Here is a 27,119-nt window from a genome sequence, read left to right on the forward strand (position 1 = left end):
ACCAGATTAAGAGTGGATCTGCCTTCCCCAGCCCACTGACTCAAATGTTAATCTCACAGACACACCCAGGATCCATACTTTGTATCCTTCAATCCAATCAAGTTGACAGTGTTAACCATCACACTATTTATCCTGATGTTCTCCCTCCCCCATTCCCCCCACTCCTACAGGCCCCAGAGTATGTTGTTCCTCTCCCTGTGTTCATGTGTTCTCATTGTTCAGCTCCCACTTATAAGTGAGAATATGTGGTGTTTGGTTTTCTGTTCCTGTGTTAGTTTGCTGAGGATAATGGTTTCCAGCTCCCTCATGTCCTAAGAAAAGGACATGATCTCTTTTCTTTTTATGGCTGCATAGTATTCCATGGTGTATATGTACCCATATTTTCTTTATCCATTCTATCATTCATAGGCATTTGGGTTGATTCCATGTCTTTGCCATTGTGAATAGTGCTGCAGTGAACATACATGTGCATGTATCTTTATAATAAAATAATTTATATTTCTTTGGGTATATACCCAGTAATGGGATTGCTGGGTCAGATGGTATTTCTAGTTCTAGGTCTTTGAGGAATCACCTCACTGTCTTCCACAATGGTTGACCTAATTTACATTCCCACCAACAGTGTAAAAGTGTTCCTTTTTCTCCACAGCCTCACCAGTATCTGTTGTTTCTCAACTTTTTAATAATCACCATTCTGACTGATGTGAGATGGTATCTCATTGTAGTTTTTATTTGCATTTCTCTAATGATCAGTGATGTTGAGCATTTTTATGTTTGTTGGCCATATAAATGTCTTCTTTTGAGAAGTATCTGTTCATGTCCTTTGCCCACTTTTTAATGGGACTTTTTTCTTGTAAATTTGTTCAAGTTCCTTATAGATTCTGGTTATTAGACCTTTGTCAGATGGATAGATTGCAAAATTTTTCTCCTATTCTGTAGGTTGTCTGTTCACTCTGATAATAGTTTCTTTTTTTGTGCAGAAGCTCTTTAGTTTAATTAGATCCCAATTATCAATTTTTGCTTTTGTTGCAATTGCTTTGACATGCCTATGTCCTGAATGTTATTGGGTTTTCTTCTTGGGTTTGTATAGTTTTGGGCTTTACATTTAAGTCTTTACTCCATCTTGAGTTAATTTTTTTATAAGGTGTAAAGAAGGTGTCCAGTTTCATTTTTCTGCATATGGATAGCCAGTTTTCCCAGCACCATTTGTTAAATAGGGAATCCTTTCCCCATTCCTTGTTTTTATTAAGTTTATCAAAGATCAGATGGTTCTAGATGTGTGGTCTTATTTCTGAGGTCTCTATTCAGTTCCCTTGGTCTATGTGTCTGTTTTTGTACCAGCACCATGCTGTTTTGGTTACTGTAGTCTTGTAGTGTAGTTTGAAGTCAGGTAGTGTGATGCCTCCAGCTTTGTTCTTTTTGCTTAGGATTCTTGGTTGCATATGAATTTTAAAGTAGTTTTTTTCTAATTCTGTGAAGAATGTCAATGGTAGTTTAATGGAAATAGCATTGAATCTGTAAATTACTTTGGGCAATAAGGCCATTTAACAATATTGATTCTTCCTATCCACGAGCATGGAATATTTTTCCATTTGTTTGTATCCTTTCTTATTTCCTTGAGCAGTGGTTTGTAGTTCTTCTTGAGGAGATCCTTCACTTGCCTTGTTAGCTGTATTCCTAGGTATTTTATTCTCTTTGTAGCAATTGTGAATGGGAGTTCATTCGCAATTTGTTTTTCTGCTTGTCTATTGTCAGTGTATAGGAATGCTTGTGATGGTTGCACATTGATTTTGCATCATGAGACTTAGCTGAAGTTGCTTATTAGCTTAAGAAGCTTTTGGGTTGAGACAGTGGGGTTTTCTAGATATAGATTATGTCATCTAGAAACAAAGACAATTTGACTTCCTGTCTTCTTATTTGAATACCCTATATTTCTTTCTCTTGCCTGATTGCCACTGCCGGAACTTCCAATACTATGTTAAATAGGAATGGTAAAAGAGGGCATCCTTGTCTTGTGCTGGTTTTCAAAGGGAATGCTTCCAGCTTTTGCACATTGAGTATAATACTGGCTGTGGGTTTGTTATAAATGGCTCTTATTATTTTGAGGCATATTCCATCAATACCTAGCTTATTGAGAGTTTTTAACATGAAGGGATATAGAATTTTATTGAAGGCCTTTTCTGCATCTATTAAGATAATCATGGTTTTTCTCTTTAGTTCTGTTTATGTGATGAATTACATTTATTGATTTACATATGTTGAACCAGCTTTGCATCCTAAGGAGGAATTTGACTTGATTGTGCTGTATAAGCTTTTTGCTGTGCTGCTGGATTTGGTTTGCCAGTATTTTATTGAGGATTTTTCCATTGATGTTCATCAGGGATGTTGGCCTCAAGTATTTTTTATTGTTGTTGTATTTCTTCCAGGTTTTGGTATCAGGATGATGCTGGCCTCATAAAATGAGTTAGGGAGATGTTCCTCCTTTTCAGTTGCTTGGAAGAGTTTCAGAAGAAATGGTACCAACTCCTCTTTGTACCTCTGATAGAATTCAGCTGTAAATCTGTCTAGTCCTGGGCTTTTTTTGGTAGCAAGCTGGATAAAGAATCAAGACCCATTGGTGTGCTGTATTCAAGAGACCTATCTCATGTACAAAGACACACATAGGCTCAAAATAAAGGGATGGAGGAAAATTTACCAAGAAAATGGAAAGCAGAAAAAAGCAGGGGTTGCAATTCTAGTTTCTGATAAAATAGACTTTAAACCAACAAAGATCAAAAAAAGACAAGGAAGGGCATTACATAATGGTAAAGGGATCAATTCGGCATGAAGAGCTAAGTATCCTAAATATATATTCATGCAATACAAGAGCAATCAGATTTATAAAACAAGTTCTTAGAGACCTACAAAGAGACTTAGTCTCCCACACAATAATAATGGTAGACTTTAACACCCCACTCTCAATATTAGACACATCATTGAGATGGAAAATTAACAAGTATATTCAGGACTTGAACTCAGGTCTGGATCAAGTGGACCTGATATATATCTACAGAACTCTCCACCTGAAAACAAGAGAATGTACATTATTCTCAGCGCCACATGGCACTTATTCTAAAATTGATCACATAGTTGAAAGTAAAACACTCCTCAGCAAATGCAAAAGAGCTGAATTCATAACAGTATCTCAGACCACAGCACGAACCATATTAGAACTCAAGATTAAGAAACTCACTCAAAACCACACAACTACGTGGAAATTGAACAACCTGCTCCTGAATGACTCCTGGGTAAATAATGAAATTAAGGCAGAAATCAAGAAGTTCTTTGAAACCAATGAGAACAAAGAGACAATGTACCAGAATCTCTGGGACATGGCTAAAGCAGTGTTAAGAGGGAAATTTATAGCAGTAAATGCCCACATCAAAAAGCTAGAAAGATCTCAAATTGATACCCTAACATCATGACTAATAGAACCAGAGAGCCAAGTGCAAACAAACCCCAAAGCTAGCAGAAGACAAGAAATAACTGAGATCAGAACAGAACTGAAGGAGATAGAGACATGAAAAGCCCATCAAAAAGTCAATGAATCTAGGAGCCATTTTTTTTGAAAAAAATTAATAAAATAGACTGCTAGCTAGACCAATAAAGAAGAAAAGAAAGAAGAATCAAATAGACACACAAAAAAAGTTAAAGGGGATATCACCACTGACCCCACAGAAATACAAACAACCATCAGATAATATTATAAACACCTCAATGCAAATAAACTAGAAAATCTAGAACAAATGGATAAATTCCTGGACACATATACCCTCCCAAGACTGAACCAGAAAGAAGTTGAATCCCTGAATAGACCAATAACAAGTTCTGAAATTGATGCAGCAATAAATAGCCTACCAAACAAAAATGAAGATTAATAGAGAATTAGTTAGAATATTTAGAAAATTAATAATTCACACATTTAAAAATGATTGATTATGCATATGTTTTTAGAATAATATAGTCATGTTCTTTGCCTCCTTTAAATCTTCCCCTAAATATCCCTTTCCTAGTAAGACCTACTTTGACTACCCAATTTGAAATTATAATCTCAACCACCATGTACTTCCTATCTTCCCTTAGTCTGTCTTCTCTCTTTTAATAGCACTTATCATTTGCAGGCATACCTTATTGCTATGGTTTGAATGTGTTCCCTCCAAGCTTCATGTTGGAAGTTAATCCTCCATGTGATGGTATTAAGAGGTGGGGTCTTTGTGGAAGTGATTAAGTTCATGAGTGGAATACCCTTACATCCACATGAATAGAATACCCTTACAAAAGAGGCTTCAGAGACAGTTTGCCCTTTTGCATTCCCATCCCTTCCACTATATAAGAATACCAAGATGGAGTCTTCTATGAGGAACTGAACTTCCCCTGACACTAACCCTGTCAGTGCCTTAATCTTGGACTTCCCAGCTTCCAGAACTGTGAGAAATAAATTTCTGTTCTTTATAAATCACCCAGTCTCAGGTATTTTGTCATAGCAGCACAAATGGGAAAAGACACATATATTATGTTTATTGCTAATTGTCTGTGTACCCCATGCCAACTATAAACTCCTTTAGGAGTTTTGTCTATTTCATGTGCTTGTCATGCAGGTGCCTGGTGCATAGTATTTCAGTGCATTAGAAGGATCTTTGTTATAGGGAATTCTAGATTTAGGTCTCTGCTAACAGTCATTTCTATTGTTTTGTTGTTGTTATTAATTCAAACTAAAAACTCAGAAAGATCTTGAAGGATGACCTGAATGAATAAAAAAAACTCTGTTTGGTATTCATTTTTTTTTTTTTTTGAGTCGGAGTCTCACTCTGTTGCCTAGGCTGGAGTGCAGTGGGTAGGAAGAAATACTGTCAAACAAAGAAATGCTATCTCAGTGGTTTTGAGAAATATATTCATCTAAATGCTTGGATCCTGAATTCCTAAATTTCTCCAGAGGTCAGGGAGAACTATAGAGTAGATATTTTAAATAGCCAGCTGGTGTTCTGAATCTGGCCTACAGTTATATTTTGTTTGGCCTGCATGGTGTTTTTTAAAAGTATGGATTAATGGCAAGTATTTAATAGTTGATAGTTTTCACACAAAAATTCAGATTTCCAACCTCTGGAAAATTGGAATATCTGACCATAGTGAACCTTCTTTCCCACATAGCAACAATTAGCTGAATTGAGTGATGGTGCTCTTTGGGCCATACTCTGGTTTGCAGTAGCTGTCATCTCTCCCTCTTCTCCCTGGTCACTGACATGTAGTGTTAATTACCATTTATCATTGTACATGCACTATTACTTTTTTCTTGTATTTGCTCAGCAGTCATGAATTTGCATCTACTACCATAGAGGTAAAGTTCTCCCTGGAAAGCCTTTTCCTGTAACCCTCTTCTCAGGGCCAGTGTTAGGCCCTCTCTTCCTAATGCCCCCACAGCATCTAGTCCATACCTCCCTTCAAAACTTATCATTTTAAATAAGTGTTCACTTTGTAATCTTATTTCCTAGACATGAATATTTTGAGGTAAAGCTCTTATATTTTGTTGTATCCTCTGGAAACTCAAAGGTGTCTGACATTTAAAAAGTGCTGAATTTATGTTTGTTTTTAAATGAGAGGAATTAAAATTTTTTTAAAACAGATTCTAGGATACAAGACAATTTCCAGGAATAATTAGTTCTTTATCATACTCTAATATTTGTCAGCAAAACTCATCAAAAAGGATACTCTGATGATTGCTGCAGAACAAAGCAAAGACTAGGGTGAGGCAAGAGAGGCTTCTAGAGTGAAATTTAAGGAGACACTCTTTCTCAGGGTAAGGCAAATGCCTCCTTAAATTTTGTGCCATGGAGCTACTTAGGAGGCTGAGGCAGGAGGATTGAGGAGGTCAAGATCAGCCTGGGCAACATAGCGAGACCCTATCTCAAAAAAAGAAAAAATCAGCCATGTGTTGTTGGTTCATACTTGTAGTCCTAGTTACTAGAGAGGCTGAGGTAGGAGGGTTGCTTGAGCCCAGGAGGTTGAGGCTGCAATGAACTATGATTATACCACTGCATTCCAGTCTAAGTGACAGAGTGAGACCCTGTCATAAAATAAAATAAAATAAAGTTATGCCAGAGAAGCGTCTCTTGCTTCACCATACTCCCAGTCCCACTTGTGAAAGACATATACAAATGGACTTTTAATTTAAAGGTAAAATATTGGTCCTAATTGGAAGGGCTATAGCAGTAGGACTGTAGATTGGTTTTAGGAAACATGACCATGAGAAAAGATATTTTATTATTATTTAAAAAAAACTTACACTTCTAGATGCCTCAAAGATTTTCTTTTTAGGATTGGTCTTAAGCAATTTGATTATGATATGCTTGAGTGTATTGTCTTTATTTATTTTTATTTTTCGCTTGGAATTTGTTAAGCTTCTTAGATCTGTGAGTTTATAGTTTTCATCAAATTTGGAAAAATTTTAGCCTTTATTTCTTCAAATTTGTTTTCATCTTCCCCCATCTCTTCTTGTTTTAGGGACTTTAATTACACATATATTAGGCAACTTGAAGTTGATGCACAGCTTACTGACAACTTCATTGGTTTTCAGTCTTTTTTCTCTTTGTGTTTTACTTTGGATACTTTGGTATGACTTCAGGCTCACTAATACTTTCTTGTGCAGCATTTAATATACTTTTAGTCTTATCTAGCATGTTTTTCATTTCAGACAAATGTAGTTTTCACATATAGAGCTTTGATTTGGGTTGTTGGTATGTCTTTTATATCTATGCAAAACATAGTCAATTTTTCCTCTTGTTTTCTCATATATGGAATATGGTAATAGTAACTGTTTTAATGTGCTTGTCTTCTAATTCTGTCATCTGTGTCATTTCTAAGTTGGTTTCAATGACTGCCTTTTCCCCCTCTTTATGGCTTTTACTTTTCTGCTTATTTGCATGTCTACTAATTTTTGATTAGATGCCAGACATGGTGATTTTAGTTTGTTGGATGCTGTGTGTTTTTTTTTTTTACTCCTATAAATATTCTTGAGCTTGATTCTGGGACTCAGAGTCTCTTATAAACAGTTTGATCCTTTGCTGGTAACATGGACTTTTTTTTTAAATTATACTTTAAGTTTTAGGGTACATATGCACAACGTGCAGGTTTGTTACATATGTATACATGTGCCATGTTGGTGTGCTGCACCCATTAACTCATCATTTAACATTAGGTATATCTCCTAATGCTATCCCTCCCCCCACCCCACAACAGTCCTTGGTGTGTAATGTTTCCCTTCCTGTGTCCATGTGTTCTCATGTTCAATTCCCACCTATGAGTGAGAACATGTAGCGTTTGGTTTTTTGTCCTTGTGATGGTTTGCTGAGAATGATGGTTTCCAGCTTCATCCATGTCCCTACAAAGGACATGAACTCATCATTTTTTATGGCCGCATAGTATTCCATGGTGTATATGTGCCACATTTTCTTAATCCAGTCTATCATTGTTGGACATTTCGGTTGGTTCCGAGTCTTTGCTATTGTGAATAGTGCCACAATAAACATGTGTGCATGTGTCTTTATAGCAGCATGATTTATACTCCTTTGGGTATATACCCAGTAATGGGATGGCTGGGTCAAATGGTATTTCTAGTTCTAGATCCCTGAGGAATCGCCACACTGACTTCCACAATGGTTGAACTAGTTTATGCTCCCACCAACAGTCTAAAGTGTTCCTATTTCTCCACATCCTCTCCAGCACCTGTTGTTTCCTGACTTTTTAATGATCACCATTCTAACTGGTGTGAGATGGTATCTCATTGTGGTTTTGATTTGCATTTCTCTGATGGCCAGTGATGATGAGCATTTTTTCTTGTGTCTTTTGGCTACATAAATGTCTTCTTTTGAGAAGTGTCTGTTCATATCCTTTGCCCATTTGTTGATGGGGTTGTTTGTTTTTTTCTTGTAAATTTGTTTGAGTTCATTGTAGATTCTGGATATTAGCCCTTTGTCAGATGAGTAGATTGCAAAAATTTTCTCCCATTCTGTAGGTTCCCTGTTCACTCTGATGGTAGTTCCTTTTGCGTGCAGAAGCTCTTTAGTTTAATTAGATCCCATTTGTCAATTTTGGCTTTTGTTGCCATTGCTTTTGGTGTTCTAGACATGAAGTCCTTGCCCATGCCTATGTCCTGAATGGTATTGCCTAGGTTTTCTTCTAGGGATTTTATGGCTTTAGGTCTAACAGTTAAGTCTTTAATCCATCTTGAATTAATTTTTATATAAGGTGTAAGGAAGGGATCCAGTTTCAGCTTTCTACATATGGCTAGCCAGTTTTCCCAGCACTGTTTATTAAATAGGGAATCCTTTCCCCATTTCTTCTTTTTGTCAGGTTTGTCAAAGATCAGATGGTTGTAGACATGTGGCATTATTTCTGAGGGCTCTATTCTGTTCCATTGGTCTATATCTCTGTTTTGGTACCAGTACCATGCTGTTTTGGTTACTGTAGCCTTGTAGTATAGTTTGAAGTCAGGTAGCATTATGGCTCCAGCTTTGTTCTTTTTGCTTAGGATTGACTTGGCAATGCAGGCTCTTTTTTGGTTCCATATGAACTTTAAAGTAGTTTTTTCCAATTCTGTGAAGAAAGTCATTGGTAGCTTGATGGGCATGGCATTGAATTTATAAATTACCTTGGGTAGTATGGCCATTTTCACAATATTGATTCTTCCTACCCATGAGCATGGAATGTTCTTCCATTTGTTTGTATCCTCTTTTATTTCATTGAGCAGTGGTTTGTAGTTCTCCTTGAAGAGGTCCTTCACATACCTTGTAAGTTGGATTCCTAGGTATTTTATTCTCTTTGAAGCAATTGTGAATGGGAGTTCCCTCATAATTTGGCTCTCTGCTTGTCTGTTATTGGTGTATAAGAATGCTTGTGATTTTTGCACTTTGATTTTATATCTGAGACTTTGCTGAAGTTGCTTAATGAGATTTTGGGCTGAGACGATGAGGTTTTCTAGATATACAATCATGTCATCTGCAAACAGGGACAATTTGACTTCCTCTTTTCCTAATTGAATACCCTTTATTTCCTTCTCCTGCCTGATTTCCCTGGCCAGAACTTCCAACACCATGTTGATATAGGAGTGGTGAGAGAGGGCATCCCTGTCTTGTGCCAGTTTTCAAAGGGAACACTTCCAGTTTTTGCCCATTCAGTATGATATTGGCTGTGGGTTTGTCATAGATAGTTCTTATTATTTTGAGATACGTCCCATCAATACCTAATTTATTGAGAGTTTTTAGCATGAAGGGTTGTCAAATTTTGTCAAAGGCCTTTTCTGCATCTGTTGAGATAATCGTATGGTTTTTGTTGTTGGTTCTGTTTATATGCTGGATTACGTTTATTGATTTGCATATGTTGAACCAGCTTTGCATCCCAGGGATGAAGCCCGCTTGATCATGGTGGATGAGCTTTTTGATGTGCTGCTGGATTCAGTTTGCCAGTATTTTATTGAGGATTTTTGCATCGATGTTCATCAGGGATATTGGTCTACAATTCTCATTTTTTTGTTGAGTCTCTGCCAGGCTTTGGTATCAGGATGATGCTGGCCTCATAAAATGAGTTAGGGAGGATTCCCTCTTTTTCTATTGATTGGAATAGTTTCAGAAGGAATGGTACCAGCTCCTCCTTGTACCTCTGGTAGAATTCGGCTGTGAATCCCTCTGGTCCTGGACTTTTTTTGGTTGGTAAGCTATTAATAATTGCCTCAATTTCAGAGCCTGTTATTAATCTATTCAGAAATTCAACTTCTTTCTGGTTTAGTCTTGGGAGGGTGTATGTGTTGAGGAATTTATCCATTTCTTCTAGATTTTCTAGTTTATTTGTGTAGAGGTGTTTATAGTATTCTCTGATGGTAGTTTGTATTTCTGTGGGATTGGTGGTGATATCCCCTTTATCATTTTTTATTGCATCTATTTGATTCTTCTCTCTTTTCTTCCTTATTAGCTGGTTTTTTGAAAAGATCAACAAAATTGATAGACCGCTAGCAAGACTAATAAAGGTAACATGGATATTTAAGCTGGTGAATAGAAAGAAAGAATACACCAGGGAATGCAGTGTGGAAAGATAATTGTTCTGGAAGCCAAGGGGATAGTGTTAAGAAATAGAGAAAGTATATGCAGATCACATGCTTCTGAGAGGCCAAATGGAACAGGATGAAAACAAGCTACCAAATAATGTCATTTATTTTATGCAGAGAATTTTCTTTTAGTCTTGTGATTAGAAATCAGATTATAAAGGGTTGAGGATGGAGGGAGGCAGAGAGTGGATTTTCTTCTTTTTTTATTTGTACAGATTCCCTTTCTCCTTATATTTTTCTCAGTTTCCTTGACAAATAGACCAACAGCTTTTGATGGGTATACTTTATTTTAAAAACATATTTTTTCCTATTTAGACTTATTCAGAAGATGAAATACCTTTACTTGTGGAGGTTGGCTGGTAACTACCAACATTTATCTGACTGGGTATATTTTTAGGGTTTGGAAAAATAGATGTCATTATCTTCAGGTTTCAAACTATAAAGGAAAATCCTAAATAAATTTCTCATTGTTACTGATTTGGTATTACTCTGCAGAGTTTCCTAGTTCAGGTTCAAAATTACAGCCTGCGTTCATTTTATAATAATACACCACTTGTTCTACCCTCATATATAGCACCAGCATGTTTAGTAGTAAAATAGGAGATTGGCAACATCCAGAGAAGACCAAATCATTCCTTTACAGCTTTTCTTAAGTTATAAAATAAAAATATATATACTAGAAGTACTATAAGTGAAATCACAAAAATTTTAGGGGCATTCATCAAATGGTGTTTTCTTTTTTCCTTTCTTTTATTATAATTTTTTATCTTTATTTAATTATTAAATAATTAAATAATTATTAAAGAATTAAATAATTATTTAATTATTAAAGAATTAAATAACTATTTAATCTTTCTCTCTGTCACCCAGGCTGGAGTGCAGTGGCCTGATCATAGTTCACTGCAGCCTGCAACACCTAGGCTCAAGGGATCCACCTGCCTCCGCCTCTCAAGTAGCTGGGACTAAAGGCATGCACCACCAGGCCCAGCTAATTTTTTGTTTTTGTAGAGATGGGATCTCATTATGTTGCCCAGGGTGGTTTTTTTAAATTATTTTTTATTTATTATTATTTTTTTTAGTATACTTTAAGTTTTAGGGTACATGTGCACAATGTGCAGGTTAGTTACATATGTATACATGTGCCATGTTGGTGTGCTGCACCCAGTAACTCATCATTTAACATTAGGTATATCTCCTAATGCTATCCCTCCCCCCTCCCCCCACCCCACAACAGGCCCCAGTGTGTGATGTTCCCCTTCCTGTGTCCATGTGTTCTCATTGTTCAATTCCCAACTATGAGTGAGAACATGCGGTGTTTGGTTTTATGTCCTTGTGATAGTTTGCTGAGAATGATGGTTTCCAGCTTCATCCATGTCCCTACAAAGGACATGAACTCATCATTTTTTATGGCTGCATAGTATTCCATGGTGTCCTGGCATCAAGTGATCTTCCTGCCCCGGCCTCCAAAAGCATTGGATTACAGGCATGAGCCACCACCTCTGGCCATGTTTTGATAAGGAAACAGTAAAGGATTTAAGCATTGTTTTGAGCACAGTGAAACCACATAATAGGTGCTTTTTTGAAAAGTTGTTTACTAGTAAGTATCCTGTGAAATTAAATCTAAAGAAATGGATTCACCAGTGGTAGAAATAGTTCTGAAAGCATCATTAACAGGCTTGGCTTCTACCTCTCTTCTGTTACTACCCACATGAACTTAAGCAAATTGCTTAAATTCTCTGACCCTCAGTTTCCTTATTTGTAAGCTGTGGTAAACTGTGACCTCCCAGTCTCATAGGCTAGTCATGCAGAGCAAATGATAAACAAAAATGTAACAAACCATGGAGTATTAGATGTAGTCATGGTATTTCAATAATTAAATATCTCTAGTCGTCACTGAAACTCATTGAGTTCTAATTGTTTTATTAACTTATTTTATCCTGAATAGATTAGGTTACTGATTTTCTTCCCTAAAATCACAGGCTAGATTAATTTTAAGGTAACAGTTCTCTTACAAGAACTGTATGGGCAAGGCAGAGCTGTTCTGGGTTGGGATATTACCAAGGAACATATGGGGATAAATTTGAGACTTTGGCCACATTCCTCAGATCCTTGTTATCATCCACTTACAAGGTAGAATGGTCTCTCTACCACATATACTATTGAAAGTAAAGATACATTAGTGGAACAGAGATGTTGATTGTCTTTTCTTTGTTGCCTGTGTACATCCTGTGGAGACAGGAGAAATAAGTAAGAAGGAAATGGTAAAATTAGAGTGCTTTCTTGGCAAATGCTTTGTTCTTGGGCTGCATTTTGTAACAGGGTGTTCATATTATGCTAATTTTCTCTTTTATGATGTGTGCTTTCTAAAGCCCATTTATTCCTAGTATTTTGCAAAGTTGCAAATAAAGAATATTTACTCTACTAGAAATGTAAGTGTAATGTACCCAAAAAATGTAAAGTAAAAATATAAATTCACATATTATAAGAAATTGAGAACTTAATGTTAGAGCAAAACTGTAGGATCTCAGAATTTTATGAGGATATGTTTGACTTAGAAAACATTGGGATCATATTTATAGAGCAAGCCTGTGTATGTTGATTTACAGTAAATATAAAAACTAGATACTGTTATGGACAATATGAATGGTCTATTTTGTATTTAGGGCTTTTCTGGGAAAAATATCTGCAAAGTCTTTACCAAGAAACCTAAATTGTGCTGTTGATCTGACAGTAAAGTGCAACTCATTTGATTTTTTTACATGGTAAGGACAAATGTGTCAGCAAAGTTTTTATAAGCCTATCATGGTACCTTGGAAATCAGGAATAGTAGAATTTCACAAGTCAAGTGAGATAGAGCCATAATGTCAATATTTGTGGACTGATAAATGTGACTTGTGAAATTTGGCTCTAGTTGCCAGCTGCTTTAGTCTTGCAATTTAAAATTACATTAGTAATGAAAACTAATGAACACGAAATTTCTATTTTTATAAAAGTTCCACACAACTGACATAATTTTTGAGAAAAATAACTTTAAATAGTTTGGCAACTACTGATTAAATATTTGAATCTGGTTTTTTGCATGTAGAGCACATTTTATTCATGACATTAACCACACAATAAGTAAATGAATACCACAGTCATTTACTTTGCTTAGTATAGCTAAAAAGTTAAGAATTAAATGTGCAATAAATGTGTAGAAATGAAAGTAATGAGGAACATTATTGGAATGTTGTGCAAAATCCCACAACATTCTTGTATCTTATTATTATGTCTTTCTTGAAATTTAACTGAATAATCCTAATTTTATTTTTTATATAATTATATAAAATATTTTGTTTTCAAATATAATTTTGATTCACTCCTGCATTTCCTCAATTTGTTCAACTAATGCTTTAATTACTAAGCCAAAACTTATGTTTCGTTGTTCTTGTTGATCAGAACATTTAAAAAATCATATTGAGAGAAACTTTAATTGGCTGTCAGTGACTTCAGATCTTTTTTCTTCAAATATTATTCTAGGTATTATTGCAAATTTCAAAGTAGATAGATCAATGGTAACTTTAACCATTATATAAAAATAATGTACTATCTGAGCTTTAATCAAGTGGTACTTAATTGTTTTTCTTTTGGATTTTTTTTATATCTTTCTGGTGAGTACAGATTAAATGGAATAAGTGTTCCTTTGATAGACATCTGGGGATGGATGGATTCTTTTTAGTCTGCCATTAAAACTGAAAAATTAGGATTTCAGATGACATTTTCAATGATAATTAAATTTCATAGTTTCTGCCTTTGACATGTTTATGTATATTTTTTACATATAATTAAAAATGGGAGAGGGTGAGTTATTTGGAGGGAAGATTGGTAGCTATATTTACTGAATGTAAATAAAATAGATGTAAAATTAAATAATGTAAACACAAATAACATAAATTTAAAATTAAACTGATGATGACAGCATTTTCAAGAGCTCTAAACAATTCTACATGTAATACTTTATCTCTGGGTAGGAATCACACACAGATGATGAAATTTCCTTTAGGTTTATCATGTAACTAAAAGACCTGTGAGGACCTCAATGCTTAGAGAAAATATGAAAATTGGATACATTTCCTTATGTATTTTCATTGGTAACCATTAATGGAAAACAACACAGGGTATGTACCTTTTCTGCCGAAATTGCAAAGAGCTGTGTTATTGCAGGATTTTGTTTCAAACATCTATAATACTTTCAAGAAAGGGTGAAGGTATATAAAAAATCATTTTTATTTCCCTTTCAGGATGAGGGCTGGAAAATGGTTAATCACCAGAATATGTTTTTAAACTTACCCATGAAATGAAAATGGAAATAATTTAGTATGAGAAACTAATCTGGAGTTGAGTTCTTAAGACAAGAAGAAATATGCTTTAAAAAGAATTGTTGAATAAAGTATCTCAATTATAAATCAAAATAATAGGCCAGGCGTGGTGGCTCACATTTGTAATTCCAGCAGTTTGGGAGGCTGAGGCTGGTCCTTGAGGCCAGGAGTTCAAGACCAGCCTGGGCAACATGGTGAAACCCCGTTTCTACTAAAAATACAAAAATTAGCCGGGCGTGGTGGCTCATGCCTGTAATCACAACTATGTGGGAGGCTGAGGCAGGAGAATCTTTTGAACCCGTGAGGCGGAGGTTGCAGTGAGCCGAGATTGCGCCATTGCACTCTAGCCTGGGCAACAGAGTGAGACTCTGTCTTAAATTAAAAAAAAAAAAAATCATAGCAAGATTGTGCATCAATAAAACATTTATTTTCTGTTTTTGCATTTTTCAAAACTGTTTGACAACTTTAGTCCAAAGCAGAGGGGAATTTACCATAAAAGTAATAAAGCTTAAACTTTAGGGCATGTGAGGGGTCCTTTTTAAAGATTGACATGCTGGAAAAAAGACAAAATTAGCTTTCTTGTCATTCTAGAAAATGATATTTTCTAATAATTGATACTTATAGAAGTGGTCAGAGAGTATGCAGCCAAAAGAATATCAGAAAAATGTATTATAGAGATTTGTCTGGCAGACAGAAAATATTTAAATTGTTGTGATGTTTATATTTTTCAGCTTCTTAAAAATCTATAAATTTGTTGTGATTTCTCATTCTAAAAAAAGTGCACTTTTGTACAAAATAATAACTTTGTTACTTTTTTTAAAAGAAAATTTTCGTAAGACATCAGGCTTTTCAAGGCCCTCAGCACAGAGGAATCTCTTTGCTGTTAATTGATAGACTTAAGAATAATGTAATTTCTAAAGTCAGATTCCTGTAAAGGATATGTTACATTTATTTTAAAATAGTTTAATTTATGTGGATTTTAGTTGTCCAATGCAGTACTAAATGGGCCATTTTATTTCAATCTATTATTTATAAAATCACCATGAAACACACACCTTTTTAAAGACAAACAGAATGAATCATTTCATATTGCAACTTCAAATTTGTGAACCATTTCTCCTAATATGGATAAATTGTTTGTGTTTCTAAGGTGAGATTTTTGTTCTGCTGATTAAGAATGATATTTTCTATGCTTTTACCGCATCTTAAGTTTCTTCTCTTTTTTATGCTATTTTATTCTGTTGTTTGAATTTTAAAGAAATTTTTAGGAATGAGAAAACTTACATTAGGAATGTAAAAGATTTTCACAAAATGCAGAAGAAATAGATTCATTTTGAGAAGACTGAGTTCTTTATCAAGTTCCACGCATAATAATCCTTTTTCTGTTTTGAAACTTATAAGAACAATATTCAGAGAATTAATCTATGACCTTCAAATGTTTCTCCTCTTGCACTGTTAATCAAAGAATTTCTAACCATAGCATTAGAAGCATTACCTATATCTATTCTCATTTTTTAAACAAAGTATTTATTGTCATTCTAAATAAAACTCCCTGGGTGGTATACAATTCTGAGGGCTATGTTGCTAGGAGAGGGAAATCTCTGTAGTGTTCTTAGAGTCTAGGCACACCACCGCTTCTCAGTAGACTTTTTGGAGGTGTCTCAGTATATTCATTAATAGTTGAGGCCTGGAACCAGACTGCCTGGGTTGAAATCCTGGCTGTGCCACTCATTTGCTAGTGAATATAGGCAGATCACTTAACCTGTTTGTGTTCCTCTTCCTCCTCTGTAAAATGCTGGTGATAATCATACTCTTACAGTTGGTTAATATGTAAACAAGTGCTTTTTCAGTATGTGGCACATACACAATAAATATGAATTATTGTTATAACAGTACAAGAATAATAAATAATTTGGGGACCTTTGGTTCTCAACAAGGAACAGTAGTTGGCCTCTGTCTTAGTCCATGCAAGCTGCTATAACAAAATACCTTGAGTGGGTAATTTATAAACAACAGAGATTTACTGCTCACAGTTCTGGAGGCTTTAAAGTCTAACACCAAGGTGCTGGTAGATTTGGTGTCTCGCTCTCTGCCTCATAAATGATGCCTTCTTGCTGTGTCCTCACATGGCAAAAAAGGGCTGAAAAAGCTCCCTGGGGCCTCTTTTGTAAGGGCACTAATCCCATTCATGAGGGCACAGTCTTTATGACCTATTCACCTCCCAAAGGCTCCACCTCTTAATATCACCACAAGGAGATTTGGTTTCAACATATGAATTCTAAGAGGATACAACAAATATTCAGACCATGCTAGACTCTTTCTTTCCTCCAGGAAGCTTTGGACATTCTCAGAACCTCAGTATTCATTCTATAGATTGTTTCACCAGCCATGCAGCCAGACACAAAGGATTTGATGATATTTAGGGAAATCTTTGAAAAGCATGATTACATTATAAAAATGATTTATTGAAGATATTAACATAATATTATTATTTCTTCCAAGCTTGTGAGAAAGAAAATCGTGGATAGGATTTGGATTGAGAGGTTGGTGTGACACAAATGATCAACAATTTTAAAACATCTCTGTTCTTTTTTTTGGAAGAAGTTCTGGGATAAAATCTTATTTTCTAATTTTATGTATATTCTAAATGTATTTCTGCTTAGTCATATCAGACATTTTCTTAATTGGGAGAGTTGTTTTTAAACCCTCTTATATAAAGGCAGATTATTTTGTAGTAGATGAAGATGCATTGACTGAGCTGGGGGAAGAAGGGATTTAGGGCCTATCAGATGGGTATGGAGGAGAGGACAGGAGAGGATGGAGGCTGAAGAGGTGGAGCAATGATGGGATTTGGCTTAACTGGAGGGGTAAGGAAATAGAAGGGCTTCTGAATTGCTTCCTCATCAAAACTTTAGGGTAGTAAGCAACGTCTGAATGTCAGGAGAAAGTGAGGGAGATATTCTGAAACTTATTCAAGAAGACTTTTATTTCGTCTGTGGAGGTGCTGCCACATGTGTTAATGTCAGCGGTAGCAGAGATCTAAGTTACCCCGAGTTACTGGTGGCATATCAATACAGGTCTGCAGCAACTTCAGTTCTTGCCTTCTCAGAAGAAAGGGTTCGACTGGGGTACATAAGGCAGAAGGAGAGACAGGCATGTTTCAGAGCGGGAGTGAACATTTATTAAAAAGCTTTAGAACAATAAGAAAAGGAAAGAAAAGAAAAGAAGGAAAGTACAACTGGGAAGAGGACCAAGGGGTTGACTTGAGAAACCAAGTGCACAGCTTGACCTCTTGACATGGGGTTTTATAGGTTGACATACTTCCGGGGTCTTGCCTTACTTCTCTCCACTCCTGAGGTCTTATTGGGAAGCTGCTGATCAGTTTCAGGTGTTTTCTATCTTTTAGGAGACGGCTTTTCCCTGGTGCCAGCTGTGACCAATTATTACTTTAGCGAAACAGTTAACAACTGCCTGACCATCATCTGATGTTCGCCCAACACTCCTGGTTTGTGTGTGTGTGGGAGCCTTCTCCTGCCCTGCTCATACCTGACTAGCTACCTACTGTTAACAGTAACTGCCTCATGGAGCAAGAATGAAAACAAGCCAGTTTTGTGTGGTAAGCCTGGCCAGTTTGGATTTCATGTCTAAATGAGTACAAATAGTTTATATCCTAAAATTCTGCATGCCCTGGTCAAATAACCTTTGCATTCAAAACAATTGATTGAAACTTTTATGGTACAGTATGGTTGATTCTGAAGATGCAGAAAAGACTGTGCTTTTCAGATCCTCTCCTAAAGAGTAGTTGAATCCTTTGCTTGTGGAAAATCAACAGAGGCAGAACAGAAACTTCTGTTGGCAATTTTCCTTAATAGTTCAATAAAATGTTTTACCCTGCTATCTTGTGATATATTTGTAGTTCTGTAAATATACCATGGCACTTGGGGTGAGACAGGAAGGAAGAGGGACATGTCTAATTATAAAAATCAGTGTGAGCTGGCTGGCAGATATGCGTGGAGGAAGAAAAATACCATGTTACACGATGACGTCTTTTTTATCATACAATGTGCTTTGCCCCCATTGTAAAGTGCTCTTCTACTGTGTATTTTATTTTTTTCTTAGTGACAACCTTCAAATGAACTGTGTTTTTGTAAGAGTCTTTTCTACAATGTAGAATCCACACCAAGAACATGCGTAGAATGTCCTACCAGGATTTTATCCCTTTGTGCCTGGCTCGAGTTTGTACTTGGTATGATCTCTTATTTTAGGAACTAGCCTGAGACATCCAGACCCTTGCTGCTGCCATCCCTAGAGAAACAAACATGAAGGAAATAGAATTGTACAAGAGAGGAATTTAAAGAGACCACCCCCAACAGTTTTCAAGCTGCTTTTTCTTCTCCCTTCCCGTCTTCCTTCTCTTTTCCTGTCTCCTTCCCTCCTTTCATTCCTTCCTTCCTTCTTTTTTAAAGCGCTAGGAACCATTTCTTCTGTTTAAAGTTTGTATGGAACCCCAAAGGAAGATAAAATAAAGACTGCTCTGGTAGAAGCATAGATAAGTACCCAGAACTCTTGCTAGTTGTGGCTCTGGGGAGAATAATTTGAAAACACCCAGTTAATTATATTAAAAACAGAGACCTAGACATTTGAATGATTTGTTATAGTTTCTGATTTTGACTTCAGAGACAATGTGAGTATGCTGAATTCTTCTGGTAATGGGGAAATTTTTGACATGATTTGCCAAATCTAGCCGTTGAAATTTTAGATTTCCTCTGTTTCTTACTTGTTTTAATAGTAAGTTTGACTATAGTAGCAAAATCATGTGGGTCAATTTTGTTTCCCACTTTTCTTTATGATTTTAGATAATATCATACATGTTTTACACATAGTTCCGTTGTAATAATTGTGGAAGAAGTCTGGTAGATGTAAAGCTGCACCTTTTAAGAAAGACTAGTCTGGGTGCAGTGGCTCACATCTGTAATCCTAGCACTTTAGGAGGTTGAGGTGGGAGGATCACTTGAGACTAGGAGTTTGAGACTAGCCTGGGCAACATAGAGAGACCCCTGTCTATACAAAAAAAATTATAAGAAGAAAGACTAAAAACTTCCTATTCTCTAAGACAAATGTTTATCTATAATTGCAATGCAAAAATATTATTTGAAAGCTTATAAATGAATTGCTCCCCCCAAATTACAGTTTAGCAAATCTGTAATCTCTTGAAAAAAAATCAGAAACGTCTTTAAAATTTTTTTAGCATTTCTTACACTGCACATTTTTCTATTTTTCTTCTATGCCCTAAAGAAGAACATCTACCTGAAATTAGGCAATTATGTGTGTAACATTACGTGATTGTGAAATAGCTGCCTGCTCTAGAAGGTCCTTGTTCCTCTTGGGGGCAGTGCTTTACTTTTACATCACCAACCCGGAGTGAAAATATAAGAGCAGCTTTGTTTCTTAAAAGACTAGAAGTAGTTCATTCTGCTCATTGTCTCTCTTCGTTTTGAAAATATATTGTACAGCTGAGACATTTAACAAGACATGCTTTTAACCAGAAAATATCCAAGATAATTAGAACTTCCATAAACTGATATTTGATTTGGAGTTTTTAGGGAAGATTTCTTTGGCTTTACCTCTTTATTTTCTAAGAAAGCATAGAATGTGCTTGACTTATGCTCCAAATTTAGTTATTATATAATTGTATTCTCTTTCTGAAAGATAAACTTTCTTCCCCCTTAACAACAATTTTGATTTAAGGTTCCAGATTTGTCACTTGACTTGCTAAAAAACAAAGCAAAGCAAAACAAAAACCAGAAAGCCAACCAAAACCCAAAAAGCCAATCAAAACAAGAACCATAACATCCAGTTTGTTCTCTTTGGTTCTACTTTTCTATTTTTCATGAAATTTAAAATTTTAGACTATTTCCCTTGTGCCACAGACTTCCTTTTTTTTTGTGGTAGTTCCAGAAAACTTAATGGATTTATTAAGAAAACAAAATCCGCCTCCATTTCTTTCAGCCCATTCTCATCCCATACTTCTTAAAAGCTGTATGTATATATATATGTACATGTGTGTATATATGTATATATACACGTATGTACATATGTGTGTGTGTATATATATATAGTGTATATATTAATATATATACACTAATGTGGGCAGCAGAATTCAAAGATAGTCCCCAAGATTTCTGGACCCTGGTGTACATATACATCTTCACCCAGTTATTCTGCCAAACACTAATGTAGGTACTGCTATGAAGAGATTTTGCAGATAAATTAAGATCCCAAATGCAGATGAATTAAGATCCTTAAATTAGGGAGATTATCTGGGTAATCTCACCTAATTATGTGAACCCTTTAAATCTGTTTCTAGAGATCAGAGACAGAAGTCAGATAGAGTTGAGATGTGAGAAGGATTCAACTTGAGAGAGGTTCTCTATTGGTGGTTTTGAGACGGAAGGGAGCCATGGGGCAAGGACCTGCAACTGGCCTCTGGTGGCTGAGAGTGGTCCCCAGTTGACAACCAGCGAGAAAACCAGGACAACCACCGTAAGAAACTGAATTATGACAAAACAAAATGAGCTTGGAAGTGGACCCCAAGCTCTCAGTGATAATGTAGCCCAGACAACACATTCATTTTAGCTTTGTGACACGCAAAGTAGAGGGCTCAGTTAAGCCATACTGGTGGTAATGAATGTGAAAAAAGCTAAAATGAATGTGTTGTCTGGGCTGCATTACCACTGAGAGCTTGAGGTCCACTTCCAAGCTCATTTTGTTTTGTCATAATTCAATTTCTTATGGTGGTTGTCTTGATTTTCTTGGTGGTTGTCAACTGGGGCCCACTCTCAGCCACTAGAGGCCAGTCTGAGGTCCTTGCCCCATGGCTCCCTTCCATCTGGGTGTTATTTTAAGTCTCCAAGTTTTTTGTTATGCAGCTGTAAAAAATCAATACAATCAAGGTAAGCAAATTTCTTTAACATTATTTTTAAAAGTTGGCTTGAAAAGCGGAAGTTGATACTGAAAAAATATGTTCAGCATTTGGGGATTTGCCAAACCCTTTTATAGTGGTGGTTTGCTGGCCAATATTCATGCTCCCCTTTTCCTGGTGACATTCCCTAATGGGTTGACTTCACACCTAGTTCCAGAGGTGAGACTCAGTTAGCTCAAGCCATTTGGAGTGTATCATTTAGGGCATGTGACCCAAACTGGTCCAATTAGAATAAACCCCAGGAGGATTTTGGTGGGAATGTTGGGGTAAATACTTTCTTTTCTCCTTTGAGCTTAGTGATGTGATTATTGAGGTTTATAAGTATTAAAGATTCAAGGGAGAGCCTAGCATTTCTCAGGGGCTACCATGTGAAGCCTAAAAATTAAGCAACCCAGAGGAAGAAAAGTTAAGGAGGATTCTGGTTATATTTCAGTCCTGGATTAGGCTGTGTGTGAATATAAATCTGCTCCTTGATATAAGCCAATAAATCTTTCTCTTCCCTTAAAAAATTGTTTAAGCCTATTTACTTTGAGTTTCTTGATTCTTACAAATGAAAAATAAAATCCAGACTGATAGACCAGTTATCGCTCTGATTTTCATAATACTTTTCCTCATCTTTCAACAATAGAATATGTTCCAGACTAGTAAACTGTAATCATCTGCATTTATTTCCTTTTGTCTTTGTCTAGTCTTTGAAGTCTAAAGATAAAAATTGGTTAAAAATTATAATAACATATTCTAATATTTATTGTTCTTATATTATCTGACTAAACAATCTAGAAAAATAGGTATTATGGCTTTCATAATCTTATGACACATATTTGAAGGGTATTAATTTATTATTGGCTTTGCATAAACTTTGTTTTCTTTTGGAAATTCTGTCAATAAAGTAGAACCCATTTTGTTTAAAAGTTTTGTTTCAATCTAGTGAAGATATAGTTCTCATTAATTGACATTATAATTGACTATAATTATATTGACAGAAACAGAGTCGTGTGTGAAAACAATTAATATTTGTTCTGTATAAAGATGAAAACAGTTGTTTTGTATTGTTAAAACTAGTATTCAGTGCCTGCTTTTAGTACCAATCTTGCTAGCAGAAGCGAATAGACTCTATGATGCAAAATGTGATATTGCAAGCATAACACTTTCTCTTTAGTTATTTAAAATACCTTTGAAATATGTGTGTTTTAAATGTATGGGTGTGTATTGAAAGCTTAGTTTTGTTTATTTGTTTACTTGCTTTTTAACTTTTAGACCGTTTCCTTTATTTCAGGCATTAAATTGTTTAGAATGTAGTTGTGAGAATAGACCTAACTGGTCTTAAGCATGGCCCACCTGGTTTGACTCTTCTGGGGATATCTTAAATATTAGTATCTTAGCAGGTTAGAGTTGACTTGAATACAGTGTAAGCCAAAATTATTTCCATTTCTATAAACACTTAAAAGTAATTTTTGACTAAAAAAAATCTACATGTGATAGTTCAGGAAATTTTTTTTTTAAATTTCCTAAGGAAAGACCATAGAATTTCCAGCATAAGAAATACATATTTTTAATATGACTTTCTTTCTTTCTTTTTTTTTATTATACTTTAAGTTCTATGGTACATGTGCACAACGTGCAGGTTTGTTACATATGTATACATGTGCCATGTTGGTTTGCTATACCCATTAACTCATCATTTACATTAGGTATTTCTCCTAATGCTATCCCTCCCCCATCTCCCCACCCCATGACAGGCCCTGGTGTGTGATGTTCCCCGCCCTATGTCCAAGTGTTCTCATTGTTCAGTTCCCACCTGTGAGTGAGAACATGCAGTGTTTGGTTTTCTGTCCTTGCAATAGTTGCTCAGAATGATGGTTTCCAGCTTCATCCATGTTGCTACAAAGGACATGAACTCATCCTTTTTTATGGCTGCATAATACTCCATGGTGTATATGTGCCACATTTTCTTAATCCAGTCTATCAGTAATGGACATTTGGGTTGGTTCCACGTCTTTGCTATTGTGAATAGTGCCACAATAAACATACATGTGCATGTGTCTTTATAGTAGCATGATTTATAATCCTTTGGGTATATACCCAGTCATGGGATCGCTGGGTCAAATGGTATTTCTAGTTTTAGATCCATGAGGAATTGCCACACTGACTTCCACAATGGTTGAACTAGTTTACACTCCCACCAACAGTGTAAAAGTGTTTCTATTTCTCCACATCCTCTCCAACACCTGTTGTTTCCTGACTTTTTAATGATCACCATTTAACTGGCATGAGATGGTATCTCATTGTGTTTTTGGTTTGCATTTATCTGATGACCAGTGATGATGAGCATTTTTTTCATATGTCTTTTGGCTGCGTAAATGTCTTCTTTTGAAAAGTGTCTGTTCATATCCTTTGCCCACTTTTTGATGGCATTGTTTGATTTTTTTCTTGTAAATTTTTTTTAAATTCTTTGTAGATTCTGGATATTAGCCTTTTGTCAGATGGGTAGATTGCAAAAATTTTCTCCTATTCTGTAGGTTGCCTGTTTACTCTGGTGGTAGTTTCTTTGGCTGTAAAGAAGTTGTTTAGTTTAATTAGATCCCATTTGTCTATTTTGGCTTTTGTTGCCATTGCTTTTGTTGTTTTAGTCATGAAGTCCTTGCCCATGCCTATGGCCTGAATGGTATTGCCTAGGTTTTCTTCTAGGGTTTTTATGGTTTTAGGAAGTTCTGGCCAGTGTTGGAAGTCTTTAATCCATCTCGAATTAATTTTTGTATAAGGTGTAAGGAAGGGATCCAGTTTCAGCTTTCTACATATGGCTAGCCAGTTTTCCCAGCACCATTAAATAGGGAATCCTTTCTCCATTTCTTGTCTTGGTCAGGTTTGTCAAAGATCAGATGGTTGTAGATGTTTGGTGTCATTTCTGAGGCCTCTATTCTGTTCCATTGGTCTATATATCTGTTTTTTTATCAGTACCATGCTGTTTTGGTTACTGTAGCCTTGTAGTATAGTTTGAAGTCAGGTAGCATGATGCCTCCAGCTTTGTTCTTTTTGCTTAGGATTGTCTTGGCAATGCAGGCTCTTTTTTGGTTCCATATGAACTTTAAAGTAGTTTTTTCCAATTCTGTAAAGAAAGTCATTGGTAGCTTGATGAGGTTGGCATTGAATTTATAAATTACCTTGGGCAGTATGGCCATTTTCATGATATTGATTCTTCTTATTCATGAGCATGGAATGTTCTTCCATTTGTTTGTATCCTCTTTTATTGCGTTGAGCAGTGGTTTGTAGTTCTCCTTGAAGAGGTCCTTCACATCCCTTGTAAGTTGGATTCCTAGGTATTTTATTCTCTTTGAAGCAATTGTGAATGGGAGTTCACTCATGATTTGGCTCTATTTGTCTGTTATTGGTGTATAAGAATGCTTATGATTTTTGCACATTGATTTTGTATCCTGAGACTTTGCCGATGTTGCTTATCAGCTTAAGGAGATTTTGGGCTGAGACGATGGGGTTTTCTAAATATACAATTATGTCATCTGCAAACAGGGACAATTTGACTTCCTCTTTTCCTAATTGAATACCCTTTATTTCTTTCTCTTCCTTGATTGCCCTGACCAGAACTGCCAACACTATGTTGAATAGGAGTGGTGAGAGAGGGCATCCCTGTCTTGTGCCGGTTTACAAAGCGAATGCTTCCAGGTTTTGCCCATTCAGTATGATATTGGCTGTGGGTTTGTCATAAATAGCTCTTATTATTTTGAGATATGTCCCATCAATACCTAATTTATTGAGAGTTTTTAGCCTGAAGGGCTGTTGAATTTTGTCAAAGGCCTTTTCTGCATCTATTGAGACAATCATGTGATTTTTGTCTTCGGTTCTGTTTATGTGATGGATTACGTTTATTGATTTGTGTGTGTTGAACCAGCCTTGCATCCCGGGGATGAAGCCCACTTGATCATGGTGGATAAGCTTTTTGATGTGCTGCTGGATTGGTTTGCCAGTATTTTATTGATTTTTGCATCAATGTTCATCAGGGATATTGGTCTAAAATTCTCTTTTTTTTGTTGAGTCTCTGCCAGGCTTTGGTATCAGGATGATGCTGGCCTCATAAAATGAGTTAGGGAGGATTCCCTCTTTTTCTATTGATTGGAATAGTTTCAGAAGGAATGGTACCAGCTCCTCTTTGTACCTCTGGTAGAATTTGGCTGTGAATCCATCTGGTCCTGGACTTTTTTTGGTTGGTAGGCTATTAATTATTGCCTCAATTTCAGAGCCTGTTATTATTCTATTCAGGGATTCAGCTTCTTCCTGGTTTAGTCTTGGGAGGGTATATGTGTCCAGGAATTTATCCATTTCTTGTAGATATTCTAGTTTATTTGCGTAGAGGTGTTTGTAGTATTCTCTGATGGTAGTTTGTATTTCTGTGGGATCGGTGGTGATATCCCCCTTCATCATTTTTTATTGCGTGTATTTGATTCTTCTCTCTTTTTTTATTAGTCTTGCTAGCAATCTATCAATTTTGTTGATGTTTTCAAAAAACCAACTCCTGGATTCATTGATTTTTTGAAGGTTTTTTTGTGCCTCTATCTCCTTCAGTTCTGCTCTGATCTTAGTTATTTCTTGCCTTCTGCTAGCTTTTGAATTTGTTTGCTCTTACTTCTCTAGTTCTTTTAATTGTGATGTTAGGGTGTCAATTTTAGACCTTTCCTGCTTCCTCTTGTGGGCATTTAGTGCTGTAAATTTCCCTAGACACACTGCTTTAAATGTGTCCCAGAAATTCTGGTACATTGTGTCTTTGTTCCCATTGGTTTCAAAGTACATCTTTATTTGTGCCTTAGTTTCGTTATTTACCCAGTAGTTATTCAGGAGTAGGTTGTTCCATTTCCATGTAGTTGTGCAGTTTTTGCATGAGTTTCTTAATCCTGAGTTCTAATTTGATTGCACTGTGGTCTGAGAGACAGTTTGTTATAATTTCTGTTCTTTTACGTTTGCTGAGAAGTGCTTTACTTCCAACTATGTGATCAATTTTGGAATAACTGCAGTGTGGTGCTGAAAAGAACTTATATTCTGTTGATTTGGGGTGGAGAGTTCTATAGATGTCTATTAGGTCTGCTTGTTGCAGAGCTGAGTTCAAGTCCTGGATATCCTTGTTAACTTTCTGTCTCGTCGATATGTCTAATATTGACAGTGGGGTGTTAAAGTCTCCCATTATTATTGTGTGGGAGTCTAAGTCTCTTTTTGGGTCTCTCAGGACTTGCTTTATGAATCTGGGTGCTCCTTTATTGGATGCATATATATTTAGGATAGTTAGCTCTTTTTGTTGAATTGATGCCTTTACCATTATGTAATGGCCTTCTTTGTCTATTTTGATCTTTGCTGGTTTAAAGTCTCTTTTATCAAAGACTAGGATTGCAAGCCCTGCTTTTTTTTGCTTTCCATTTGCTGGGTAGATCTTCCTCCATCCCTTTATTTTGAGCCTATGTGTGTCTCTGCACGTGAGATGGGTCTCCTGAATACAGCACACTGATGGGTCTTGACTTCTTTATCCAATTTGCCAGTCTGTGTCTTTTAATTGGAGCATTTAGCCCATTTACATTTAAGGTTAATATTGTTGTGTGTGGTTTTGATCCTGTCATTATGATGTTAGCTGGTTATTTTGCCTGTTAGT

The 27,119-nt window shown here is 36.0% G+C and overlaps 1 long non-coding RNA gene across 3 annotated transcripts in view; it reads left to right on the forward strand.

The window, feature by feature from the left end:
• Positions 1–27,119, forward strand: part of LOC129036929 (uncharacterized) — an 806,216-nt gene that overhangs the window by 29,362 nt on the left and 749,735 nt on the right. Inside the window, exon 1 of one of the 3 annotated variants that reach the window (XR_010126427.1) lies at positions 21,291–21,443. The exons of the other annotated variants lie outside the window; for them this stretch is intronic. This is a non-coding gene — a long non-coding RNA (uncharacterized LOC129036929). Of the gene's footprint in view, positions 1–21,290; positions 21,444–27,119 lie in introns of those variants that run through there. 3 annotated transcript variants of the gene reach the window in all.

Source organism: Pongo pygmaeus, chromosome 4, assembly GCF_028885625.2.
Source record: "Pongo pygmaeus isolate AG05252 chromosome 4, NHGRI_mPonPyg2-v2.0_pri, whole genome shotgun sequence".
NCBI classification, from domain to species: domain Eukaryota; kingdom Metazoa; phylum Chordata; class Mammalia; order Primates; family Hominidae; genus Pongo; species Pongo pygmaeus.